Raw genomic sequence first — 11,840 nt, 5'->3', positions numbered from 1 at the left:
TTTTTATCTTCTTCCCATTTTCGAGGCTTATTAGTACCTCGTGTAAAAAGTTCAAACGCCTTTCCCACAGCTTGGCGGTCGAGCTGAGAAAGTCTGCAGTTGCCTATACACGTACAAGTAGTTCAGTGAAATCGTAAATACATGCACGTGTAAATGTAAAAATCACGGAAAGATATTATTGCTCGTTTGAAATTATGATTTCTCTACGGTTCCATAACAATGTATAATTGTGGACTTTTACCTCGACGATTACGCTTCGCGCTTCTGTGCTATTTTTCATTGTGTAATTCTGCACTTTATGTAATCACGATGTAATTAAATGTACGCCTAATGAAGGTGAGGTTTAATAGACGAAAAAAAAAAAAAAAAAAAAAGAAAATCAACGAACTCATCGTGTATATAATCCGAGTGAAGTTTTTTATTTATTTATTTTTTTTTTTCATATTTGTTGCACCCCTTTGCTTCGAAACCACAAAGTATAATCTATTGGAAATCATTACAGTTTTATGTACCTACATTCCTTATGGCACCCCATGTATCTGAATGAGCCACGACCCAATGGACCGCCCCACCTGTGAGGTTTGCATAAATATTAAGCTGTTCAAAATTGGCTCGAAAGCGTAATCGGCCAATACGCGCGTGACAGCTATAGGAAAAAAAAAGGAGGAAAATCCAAGGCATCGCGTTTTCGACATATCTCTCGTCTAATAAGTACATCCCCGATGAAGAAAAGAAAAGAAAAAAAAGATTTGTAAGCCACAGCAAAAACATAAGTAGGTAGACACGTTATACAGTGGCAATCAAGCACGTAAAATTATATGCGGAGCCTTAGCTCTACTTTCTTCGGTTGATGGTTATTTCGCCTACCTACTTACAAACGGCAACCATCGGCGGAACCGCAGCCTTGGTTCAACTATGCCACTCTACGTATATATATATATATATAGAAATTTCAATTTTTCGCCTCTACGCGTGTGCTACCATTGGGGTGTGTGTATATACCTTTCGCGCTCCGGCGTGGGCGCGATCTACCTTGGATACGGTGCAAATGTATATACAACCCAAGTACGAGAGAGCTATATGCATATGTTTGTGTATCGAACAAAAGTTGCGTAAAACTGATCGTGAAGAAAAAAAAAAAAAAAAAAAAAAAGGTGATGGAGAGGGAAAATAGGAGACAATGGAGAGTGTGTTGTCACGTTTCATGTGCCTATGTCAATGCGACCTCTGTATATAGCAAATTGTGTTGCGAGAGACACCATGCATACACGTTACATATAGGTGCATATATATATATATTATGTGATGCATCAGCGAAACATGGCTAAATGGCACATTATATATAGGTACACGTCGCGAGAAGATTTTTCGTTTCGAGGAAATGTAAGATTCGATGTGCTTTCGCTCCCCGATCGAGTTTGACGTCAAGTTCATTGTAGAGAACTGCGTCCGTATACACGTGCGCACGTGCGTACTGACTGGGATTGGAATTTTCACGCTTAAATCCAAAGCGAAAGACCGAGCGATCTGTAGATAAGACCGCGCCGGTGTTGATGTAAAAGGTATACGCGTATAATAAAAAAAAAATGATTTGATAACCCACGTGGTTACCACAATTATATACGTGTATATATACTATACACTCGCACTGTGAATGACCAAAGGCAATCGAAAATCGATAGAGTCACGTGCAGCGTTGCTTTCGAGGGCAAGAATTTACACGTGCGTGTTCCAAGTGGGTGTACGCACAGGTGCCCGTGTACCAAAAGGCGGACCGGGTTTTGGAAGTGTATAATTACCCGCTTGGTTCGCGCGGTCGAGTGTATATGATAAATTAGCCCGAACTAGTTTGCCGGTTTTTTTTATAATTTCTGTGTTTTATTTTGCATGCCCTCGCGTAGTGTGGGGGCGAAGTGTATCAATGATGCCGTTTATCCGATGTATATAGGCTTGATACGCGCTAAATTCGTACACGGCAACTGTTTCGTTTCCTCATTTGAAACTCACTTTTTTTTTTTCTTTCGAAAATGTTGTTTTGTCCACATCTTTGAGATTATGTCAAAACTGCGATGAAAAAAAAAATTAATAATAATAATAAAAAACAATATCTTCATCAGCGTTATTTTTTGCTGATGCGACATGCAGATTTGTTGGGGAATTTCACACCTAAATATAAAAACTAAAACAAAAAAAGGAGCTTTTTTTATCGTCACATAAATAATATACCAATGACGTCACAATATACGTGTTGTTTTTTTGGTACCGGTGAAAAATGGCCTTATTAAAAAGATCGATGGCTAAATAAATTGAATATATGTATGTACGTGTGTTTTTGTGCTGCGAAGCATCGACATAATAGTACAAGATTTTTATATTTGTTTGGGATGAAATTTGCATGTAGGATTCGTTAAATTGATTCGACGTACCGATGAAATTTATGCAAACTGCTCATCTGCCTGGAAACAACGACGGATATTTTTCATTATGCTCATACCTGCGGAGAGCAAAGGATTGCGGATGATTTTTTTTTTTTTTTTTTTTCTTTTAGCCTCCATGCATTTGTTCGGGTCATTTTTTTGACAAGGACGCGCACGGCACTGATGATATCGTCTTGGCCTCGTCTACAGATCTTATCGCTACGACGAAATAAAAAAAAAAAAAAAAACTAAACAAATAAATATGCACCACCTGCAGCTATTCCTTTTCCACAGCTATACGACATTTAGCTAGGTGGAAAAAAAAAAAAAAAACACGGACGAGAGTCTCTTCTAACATAGTAAGTTTCTTTAAAAATCCATCATCCGCTCCGAGGGAGATGTACGTAAATCACTCCCGAGTGGTTCGGGCTCCACATCATGTAACCACCTACTTACAATACATACCTGTGACCATCTGTACGCGGAGGTACAAAAAACAAGTATATGTATAATGTATATGGGAAAGATCAGAAAGTGAAAACGCAAAGCGTGACCGACCGACTGACCGGAGAGGTCTCTTCCTTTCTCTCTCTCTCGAAGATGCGATGTAAATCAACTCCAGACACGATACTTTCTCAAGGAACATCCATACTCGGCTCAATTTACATATTCTATCCTCCGTGATTTCTTTACATAAGTTGGTACATATATATATATATACCTACGTACGAGGATGCGCTTGTATGTTCACTAAATTCATAAGTACATATATATGCGTGTGTTCCGGTATGAGCGTAAAAATCAAATCGCTAGTATCTTTGGGCATAAGCTTCCTAGTATATTATGGTTGTTCGCTTTCTTTTGCGAGATATCCTGTGATTATGTTATGGGAATGGTTAAAAAAAAAAAAAAATCACATTTTTTTTATAGCTCTATAGTTTATAGCATTGATTGAGTAGCCTGTAATTAATAGGTTCCGAAAACCACGTCAATACCGATATCTACTGGTTTTTTTTTTTTTTTTCTTCTTCATGCAGGTATTAACTTTTGGTCATTGTTGCGAGGTTCGATAAAGTTTTCCATTTTCGGGAAGCACTAAATTTTCGAGAGAAGAGTCAAAACAATACCCGAGTTGTCGCAAAACGAGTGAGCCCCCCGCGATTTGCAAATCATGCGAAATACGTGCAGTACGTTTCGTTACTCAATAATTAGGTATTCGCATGTAGACAAAGAAAAAAAAAAAAAAAATAAAGAAAAAATTATTTCGAAAAACTCGTGCACGCTTTCCACTTGACGTGCTCTCATGAGGGATGGTACAACTTCCCAGGCGTCGCTTCTCCCGCGTAAGGATAATTGTGATTGTGAGGCGAAGCGTGTGAACACGTACGGGCCGACTCTGGATGGCAAAATTGAAAAAAAAAAAAATAATAATAATACAGAATTAAGAGATCCGAGATAACGTTGCGTCAAAGTACGAAGACAGACAAAAATTGCGCTCAGCAGGCGACATGATCCGAACCATGACGCAAGGGACACCACCCCGAAAAGCGTGTAACAACCGTATAAAGCGTGAGACGGAAAAAAAAGAGATGGTTACTCGCGCGTGTTTCCTAAAATCGACTCGGGTCTTATAAACGTTGTACCCTACACATTGCGAGATCACGCGTGTGTATATATATACGTTGGATTTGACGCAAAATCGGTAAGAAAAAAGAGGGAGAAAGCCCAACTTTACGGGCCACTTGTGTCGGACTTTGAGACGAGTGTACACTTTTTTTTACGACACCCTCCCCTTGCCTCTAAGAAAAAAAGGACGCGCACCGGACCGTGAATTCAATTAAAATTTACAGCGCTTTTCGACAACTTTCAAACGCGCGCCAATGCGCATTTTTTTTATTTTCGTCTCGTTCGCGCACATCGCAAATCACGCGTTATTAGACCCAAAGATTTCGCGTGTATATACGCGTAGCGATTTCAAGAAAATTGACAACTCCGCGAGCTTAAGCCACGTTACATCGGCCCAAAGTATCGGATCGGTATACATACAGGTATGTAATTCAAGAGCGCCTAACTCGATCTCTCGCGCCTTTCACTCTCCCTTTATAGGTGCCGGTGTATATATAACAGAGCTGCTCTCACGAGCACTCGCTCCGGTTGGCCGTTGCATCGAATGAGAGTACTTTATCTCGCTTTTCGAGGACTCGTTTGTTTTTTGCTTCCATACATGTATCAGAGTTTCCGCGCTAATATCAATATAATCGAGGATCAAAGACTCGCGATAGTGACAATTCGGATGTCTTTTTTTGTTTTCCATCCGAGATGAAGATGTATGTACCCTTGCCTTGTAGAATTAGCCTGTGTCAACGATGTAGGGATTTTTTTCATGTATACACATGCCTTCGCCACTCAACAAAGGGGAAACAAAAGAGGAGGAGGAGGACGCGTGCGTAGCGTTGAAGGAAAAAAAAAAAAAAAAAAAAGGAAGAGAAGAGATACATACCTGCACGCACAGTATATATAAATACATGACTGCACACGTATGCAAATTTGTATAATGTATAATACATTAAAACCGGTCATCGACCGGATGGGGGATATATTCTTGACCATAAAAAAACCAAAAGTCAAGATCACGGCCGCGCATAGAGAACGAGAGGAAAAACGCTGCCGAGCGGTGTCATCTGCCTTGCGGTTCATCCGTATTTATATACACACCAGGCACTTTTTTTTTTTTTTTTTTCTTTTTTGGCTACAAGTTGGAAGAATAACGAGGAGCTCCCAAACCTTTGTGCGCAGAGTCAAAGGTGTTTTGTTTTTATCCCTCTCTGCACAAGCATCTCATTATACAAAATTCCACTCGCGTGAAGAAAAAAAAAAAAAAAAAATTAATAAAACAAAAGCGGCTCGTCCAAAAAATAAAAGGAATCGAAATGATGTACTTACGTGCTTCTTTTTCTAGCCCAAATGTTCCGCAACGCCAACGAAAAAAGCGCACATGTGCATTACACTCGAGAGGAATCGCCAATAAAGTTTCTCACTCGATAATCGATAAGAACGTGCACGCGAGCGTAAATATGTACAGCCGAAGAAAAAAAAAAAAAAAATGCTTAGCCAACAGAGGTGGAAGGGAAACCCGCCGGAGTTGGCATAAAAATCGAGAAAGATCCGCACAAGTGAATTGTATAAAGTTAACGACGCGCGTAAGCGCTCGGCACTCAATTACCCGTGCGTGTGTGTATATATATATATATATACGTATACAGGTACTGTCCGGTGGAGCGTTTAATTGCGCCTTCGGTGCGCCGCGTGGCCTGCCAATCATATACACCATTAGCACATAATCAAACGGCACATGCACAGCGGGTGGAGGAAAAAAAAAAAAAAAAAAGTCACGCAAAGAGAAAGAGCTTGAGCGTATATGTAAGTATACGCACATATTACGCTCTAAGAGTCTGGGCGCGGTTTGGCACTGGCTTAATTTAACGCGTGCCATTTTCCAAGCTTTTGGAGCGCTGTGTCATTATACATGTACACGGGGGATTGCGCGGACACTGTGTCCTTTCACTTTCCATACGCGCGAGCGTTTTCTCTTTACCTCCTCCCCCCCCTCCGCTCTTTATTCTTCTCTCCCCTTTATCTTTCGTCTTCTCTTGGTAATAATTGACCACACTTACATACACGGGGATGCTCCAATGATCGATGCCGTGCGATAAATTTCTTTCTTAAAATTATCCGTTGTGCATCGCGAGCGGGTGCGCTCCGAAGATGGCTCGGAGGCCCGTACGTACATACGTATTTGGACGGCTCTTCTGTGCGGTGCTGGGTAGACGGTATAAACGTCGCTCGTTAACTGTATACGTAAAATTACATCTCCGTCGAAACCGTGCCGATGTCAGATTAAATTAAAATATCAAGTGTGATGCTTTGTGATGCCGTTTTTATAAATAAATAAATAAAAAACATGAAATGCACGTGAGTTACGTGTATGTGGGGAAAAAAAGAAGAAGAAGAAGAAGCACGTGAGTTGCGAACAATGAATTTCGCAAACTTTTGGAAAGCTAAACTTTGTGGGAACGTTGTCATGAAAAGATTGTCTTAACTGTTGCAAAGGATAATCGGTGTGAAAAAAAAAAAAAAAAAAAAAAAAAATTGTTATTATAACGCATAATGTGTATGTTTTGAAAAGAAAAGAAAAAACAGAAAACTATTTCTTACGATCGTAACAAATATACCTGCATCGGTATGGCTAACAAGACGTTGAAATTTCATGAACACCTATATGTATATATATTACATGGTTCAAGTTATCTCACTCTCTTGACTTGGAAAATGTGAGGTAAAAACAGTATAAGTATATACGGGCACTGCTCTGGAGAACACGTTCAAGTGTATAGTTGCCACGACAGAACGTAGCCCTAAGCCCTCGTCGGTTCGAAGTAAATTAACCGTGCCCCTACGCGTTATTTTCATAAATTTTCCCGTTTACTCGATGCTCAATTAACGTGCGTGGAAAATATATTTCCAACCTTCATCTGCATATAAAGTAACGAAACCCCACCCCCTCTCTTGTATTATTATTATCATCCGATGTAACATTTACCTTGGAAAATAACAATATTACGCGTGTACGTTGCACACGTAACGCCCAATAGAGGCATCGAGGGTTTAACCATTAACCATATACAACTCGGGTATGCATGTGTAATTAATACACGTACGAGACTCTGAGAATCACGGCGAATGACTTTTCCCATGTACCGGGGCCCAACAAATAAGCGACACACAACGGATAGTAACAAGTGTGACCATCCAAGTAATACATATAATATATGGATACCCTTAAACGAAAGTACGAATATTTGGGCTGTGGGCCATGTAGCCAAACATGAATGTGCACATCGTAAATTGTTTGTAAGCGATAGGTATAGATATGACTGTGAGACAACAATTAGAGTACACAAGCCCCTGCACAGGTATACATGAGAAGATATAGTCGTCACACGCTAATCGCGCAGGGCCGACTTTTTATAAATTCATACTCCGATTATACGCATTCATTCTTCACTCTCTACACGCGACAATCGTGAGTGGGTACGAAAAGATCTTCTCGATGAATAGTGGTTGCATCACCCGCGATCGAGCAAACGAGACATTTCTTGCACGGTTTACTCGTACACTATGTGCGATCGCGATCTCCGTTCCCACGGAGGATGAATCGGTGCGCGGATCGACGAAAAAATCGTTTACCGATCGGTTGCCGATTTTTGGACCAGTTGTTGGAAGTTCGTCGAAAATCCGGTCACGTCCGCGTGAAAGCGAAAAATAAGAATAACCTCCACATTCCTCGCCGACATTAGATGGAACAGACACACTCGCTCTTACCGGTTTTCAGTGTGCGCGTCCCACGGATAGAGACACTTTGTGGGCATCAGAAAACGCGTGACCATACGTGACACATCGAAAAATTCCTCCTTATTTTTCTCCTCCGAGCATGAATATTCTTTTTAATCGCGTTGCGACACGCAAAATTCAAAATAGAACCTCCATACCGATTAGCGCATCCCGGCACGTATACGCCGAGCAATTTTCATTGACGCGCCAGCCGAACAAAAGTGAAAATACGCGAGAAAGCGCTATTCGGATTCCATCTCGTACTATGCCATGGATTTTGTTTCTCAATCGATACTAGCAGTGGAGACTTATCGCGTGTACGGATAATCGTAGATAGTGTTTTTACAAGAAAATTATACACATCAATTACACGTGTGTGTGCGAAACAAACGATTAATCCTTCACCAGTGTCTCGAAGGGAAAAAAAAAAGAGTTGTACTTAACGTGTGATCGGTAGTTATACACCCGAAGATGCACTGCAACTACGCTGTGGATTATTATTTTTTTCTTACCATTCATATGAGTGTGTAAATGTACGCGTGTCGAGAAGATGCAAAGAAACATCCAATTCTATCGATCGGCAGTACAAAAGTATGCCGAAATAAATTTCAACACGAAGTCATTTTCCACAAACGCATGCACGTAACCCAATAGCCTTTGCGAGAAGAATTCCACGGCTAGTGTACCTGTACCAAGTGTATAGGGAGAGAAACACATTTTATAGCCTCGCGATGTCGCCAGCGCGAGAAATCGAAAAATTAAGAAAACAAGCGTCCCATACATATATATATATATATATACACACACTCCCCCGATACGCGCGGATACACGCGGTGCTGAGTAAACTCCCCCTCGCTGCCGATACATCCATACACCGCGCTCCTTACGGATCCCCATCGTGAGATCTCGAGTCTATATGTTGTATACTATACGGGACTAAAAGTGCCAGCTATCTGGCTGGCGGCTATTGCGGAATTGCGCGGTGAATTATTGCGGCAATTGTGCGCGCATTGAAACGCGCGAGCTGCACGAGACAGCCTCCCCCCCCCCCCGCCAACCCTTCGTTATAACTGTTATACAGACAACTAGGTGGCTGTTGCCGCAGTCTTGGCTATTTTGCGCAACTTTTGGTACATAAATGTATGGAGACTTACAAAAAATGTATATATAGCAGAACCGGCGAGTAAACCGATTTTGTACATGTAAAATCGTTGCAAATGATAAATAAAAAGAGCCACGTAGAGCGATCGGTACAGCCCGAAAATCGTTTCTATTGGCGTTGGAATAAAAACTTGACCCACTGACAGAGAGAGCGAGGGAGACGTTTGCTCATCAAATGGTTCAACGGCGTTATATAGCCCCGAGCGATGACGTGTGTATGGATTACGAGAAACGAAATGATATTCATATACCAACGAGTCGAATAAGCTCGTGTCTATATCCTATATCGTAAATCTAAGCCCACCTTTCTCCGGTTCTTCGATCCTTCCTCTGCCCATTGGCGTCTACATGTATCTCTTTTATTGTTGTTCGTAAAGACGCGCATACAAATATAAATATGTATACAACATACAGGGTTGTGTGAATCAACACACGGAGGGCTCCTCTCGATGTATAGTGAAAGCGCCGCATTATAATTCGGACATGAAAAAACCGAGAGTCTTCATTTATGTATCGCCTCGAGCTGTACCACGCGGCGTTTATCGTTTGTTTGTTTTGGATATGTAAATATATATACTACAAAGGAGATGAGACACGATATTGGTGGTCCAATACAATGTATACTTGCGCCGCTCAAACAACTACCCGAGAATTCTGCATTTATGCGAAAAATGCGCGTGGGTGTGTGCACGTGAGACGCACAATCGAGTCCGAAAGATTATTGTAGGGTCAATCGGTATAAATAATATACCATCATGACTTTTCACTCGCGCGGTACACACAATAATCGCGTTCGTAAAGTTAATCTTCGAGCCTACATGGGCTATCATTTTCCTCTTTGCCCGCGTATGCGCGCTCGTTTTTGCTAATAATGATCGTTATACCCACACAGGGGTGGGGGCCCACGGGATTAAGAAATGCGCGAATCAATTTCTTTGAAGTGGTATGTATACCGGGCGATCGGTTGCGTTAATAAATGTACGCGGGGAGATTGAAAAAACATAGCATACTTATTGAAACACATATAGTACAGGTAATGCAATTGGCTCGCGAAATCCACGCGAGTAGCTTTTTGCGTATAGAGGTGTATCGGACGCGTTAAACAAAATCAAGAGTCGAGAGAGAGAGAGCTTGCAGTTTCAGGAGTAAGCAGGAAAAAAAAAAAAAAAAAAAAAAGAATCCAAATCGAGTCGCGCACAAGTTAACGTAATACTCGAAGAGAGTAGACAAGTTGGTGCGGTTGTTGTATGCGCTCTTACGTATTGTACACCCGTAAAAGTACCTACGTTACGTGCATATCGGCAAAGGAACGTCAGAAGCGCAGCAACAAGCATAATATCAGACACAACCGCGGTAACGAAAAAAAAAAGGGGAGGGATGAACACTTTCACCTGAAAACTCGGAGCTTCGACGAGCTCGAAGCCGCTGCCTTATAATCTCTCTGTGAATCTTCCCAACTGTCGTATACCTATGGATATATCGAAGCTATGTGTATGTTAGCGCGATTTTTTTTTCTTCTTTTTTTGTCAAACTGTGTATACCCAGTAGTCGGAAGCTATTGATTGGGTAACACACCTTTCACGCGTTATATACATATATATATATATAAAACAGGCACGTGTTAAGTACATTTACTCGTGTACACGTACTCGACGTGGGGCTCGTTAGCATTACTCTCACGCATTTGACGTCTGAGATTTTTTTACTTCATTAAAGCTAAAAAAAAAAAAAAAAAGTATTTGTTGCGAGGAATGGATAAATATCCTAATTGTAGGTCACCTCCGCGCGCCGTAATTGTGCGATTATACGCGTATTTTTCAACAAAGTCTTGGAAGCTAATGTTTCAACACGCGCCGCTTACGCCTACCTCCACCTAATTATACATGCGTGTATATGTATATACGTACATAAAAGAATGATACAAAAGTGTATGTCTACGCGACAAAAGGCGAGGTTTCCTTCTATTCCGGGGGAATCTAGGCTAATAAACTGTGTCAATCACGCCGCGTTAGAGGGGCTTAATGGCGAGAAAGTTCTTGCAACGTTTGGTGCCCGACGCCGACCTTTTTTTTTTTTTTTTTTTTTTTTGGTGTATGTCTCGAAATAATAATCACAACAATAATAAAATTCGGCTGCACGCGTCGACTTTATCTATATATGATTTCTCCAAAAAACTCGATCGTTTTGTAAAATAGAGAGTTTAAAAGTGGGACTGATCACGCATCCGATTTAGTTTTGTTTTCGCTTTGAATCGATTTTTTTTTTAACAAGCGGTGAAATTTTCATCCGGCCGTTGTAATACGCCTCGAAACGAGAACGATTTATCGATTACTTTTTTCGAAAAGGAAACTTTCTCCCGACGCTCTTTTTTTTTTTTTCCTCCACTCGCTTCCTTTGTCAGTCTATCCATTTTTTTTATTTTTTATTCACGCGTGTAAGAGAGAAATCGGCGTCTTCGCTTCGCGATACTGTACCCGTGTTGAAAAAACGCGATTACAGCATTGGTAAATCAAAGGGAGAGGATAAACCTGGGTTGCCCGACTTTACGAGGCAAAAGTAAAAATACTGCTCCCCTGCAGTCTATGTTACACACGCAAAGGGTAGATAATTGTTTCGTACACCGCGCAAAGAGTCAAAACCTCAGGCGCATGCCTCCGGGAAATTTTTCCAGCCTCGGGCGAAAACACGTCCCTCACCGCGTAACAGTCTTGCGGCTTGACGAGCCGGCAAAAAACATTTGGAAAGCCACCGGGCGAGCGATCGGTCGGGTACGAGTGAACCGATTTCCGGATGAAGGGGTACATCCGGAAGAACCGCGAGCGATGCTTCGGTAACGAGGAAGTGCGGGTGTATACTTTCTTCGCGGCGTCG

This window comes from Copidosoma floridanum, unplaced genomic scaffold (genome assembly GCF_036245765.1).
Source record: "Copidosoma floridanum isolate Cflo_tuat_1 unplaced genomic scaffold, Cflo_Japanese_pri ptg000030l, whole genome shotgun sequence".
Taxonomy (NCBI): domain Eukaryota; kingdom Metazoa; phylum Arthropoda; class Insecta; order Hymenoptera; family Encyrtidae; genus Copidosoma; species Copidosoma floridanum.
The sequence above is the reverse complement of the archived record's forward strand: the minus strand, read 5'-3'. Positions refer to the sequence as shown.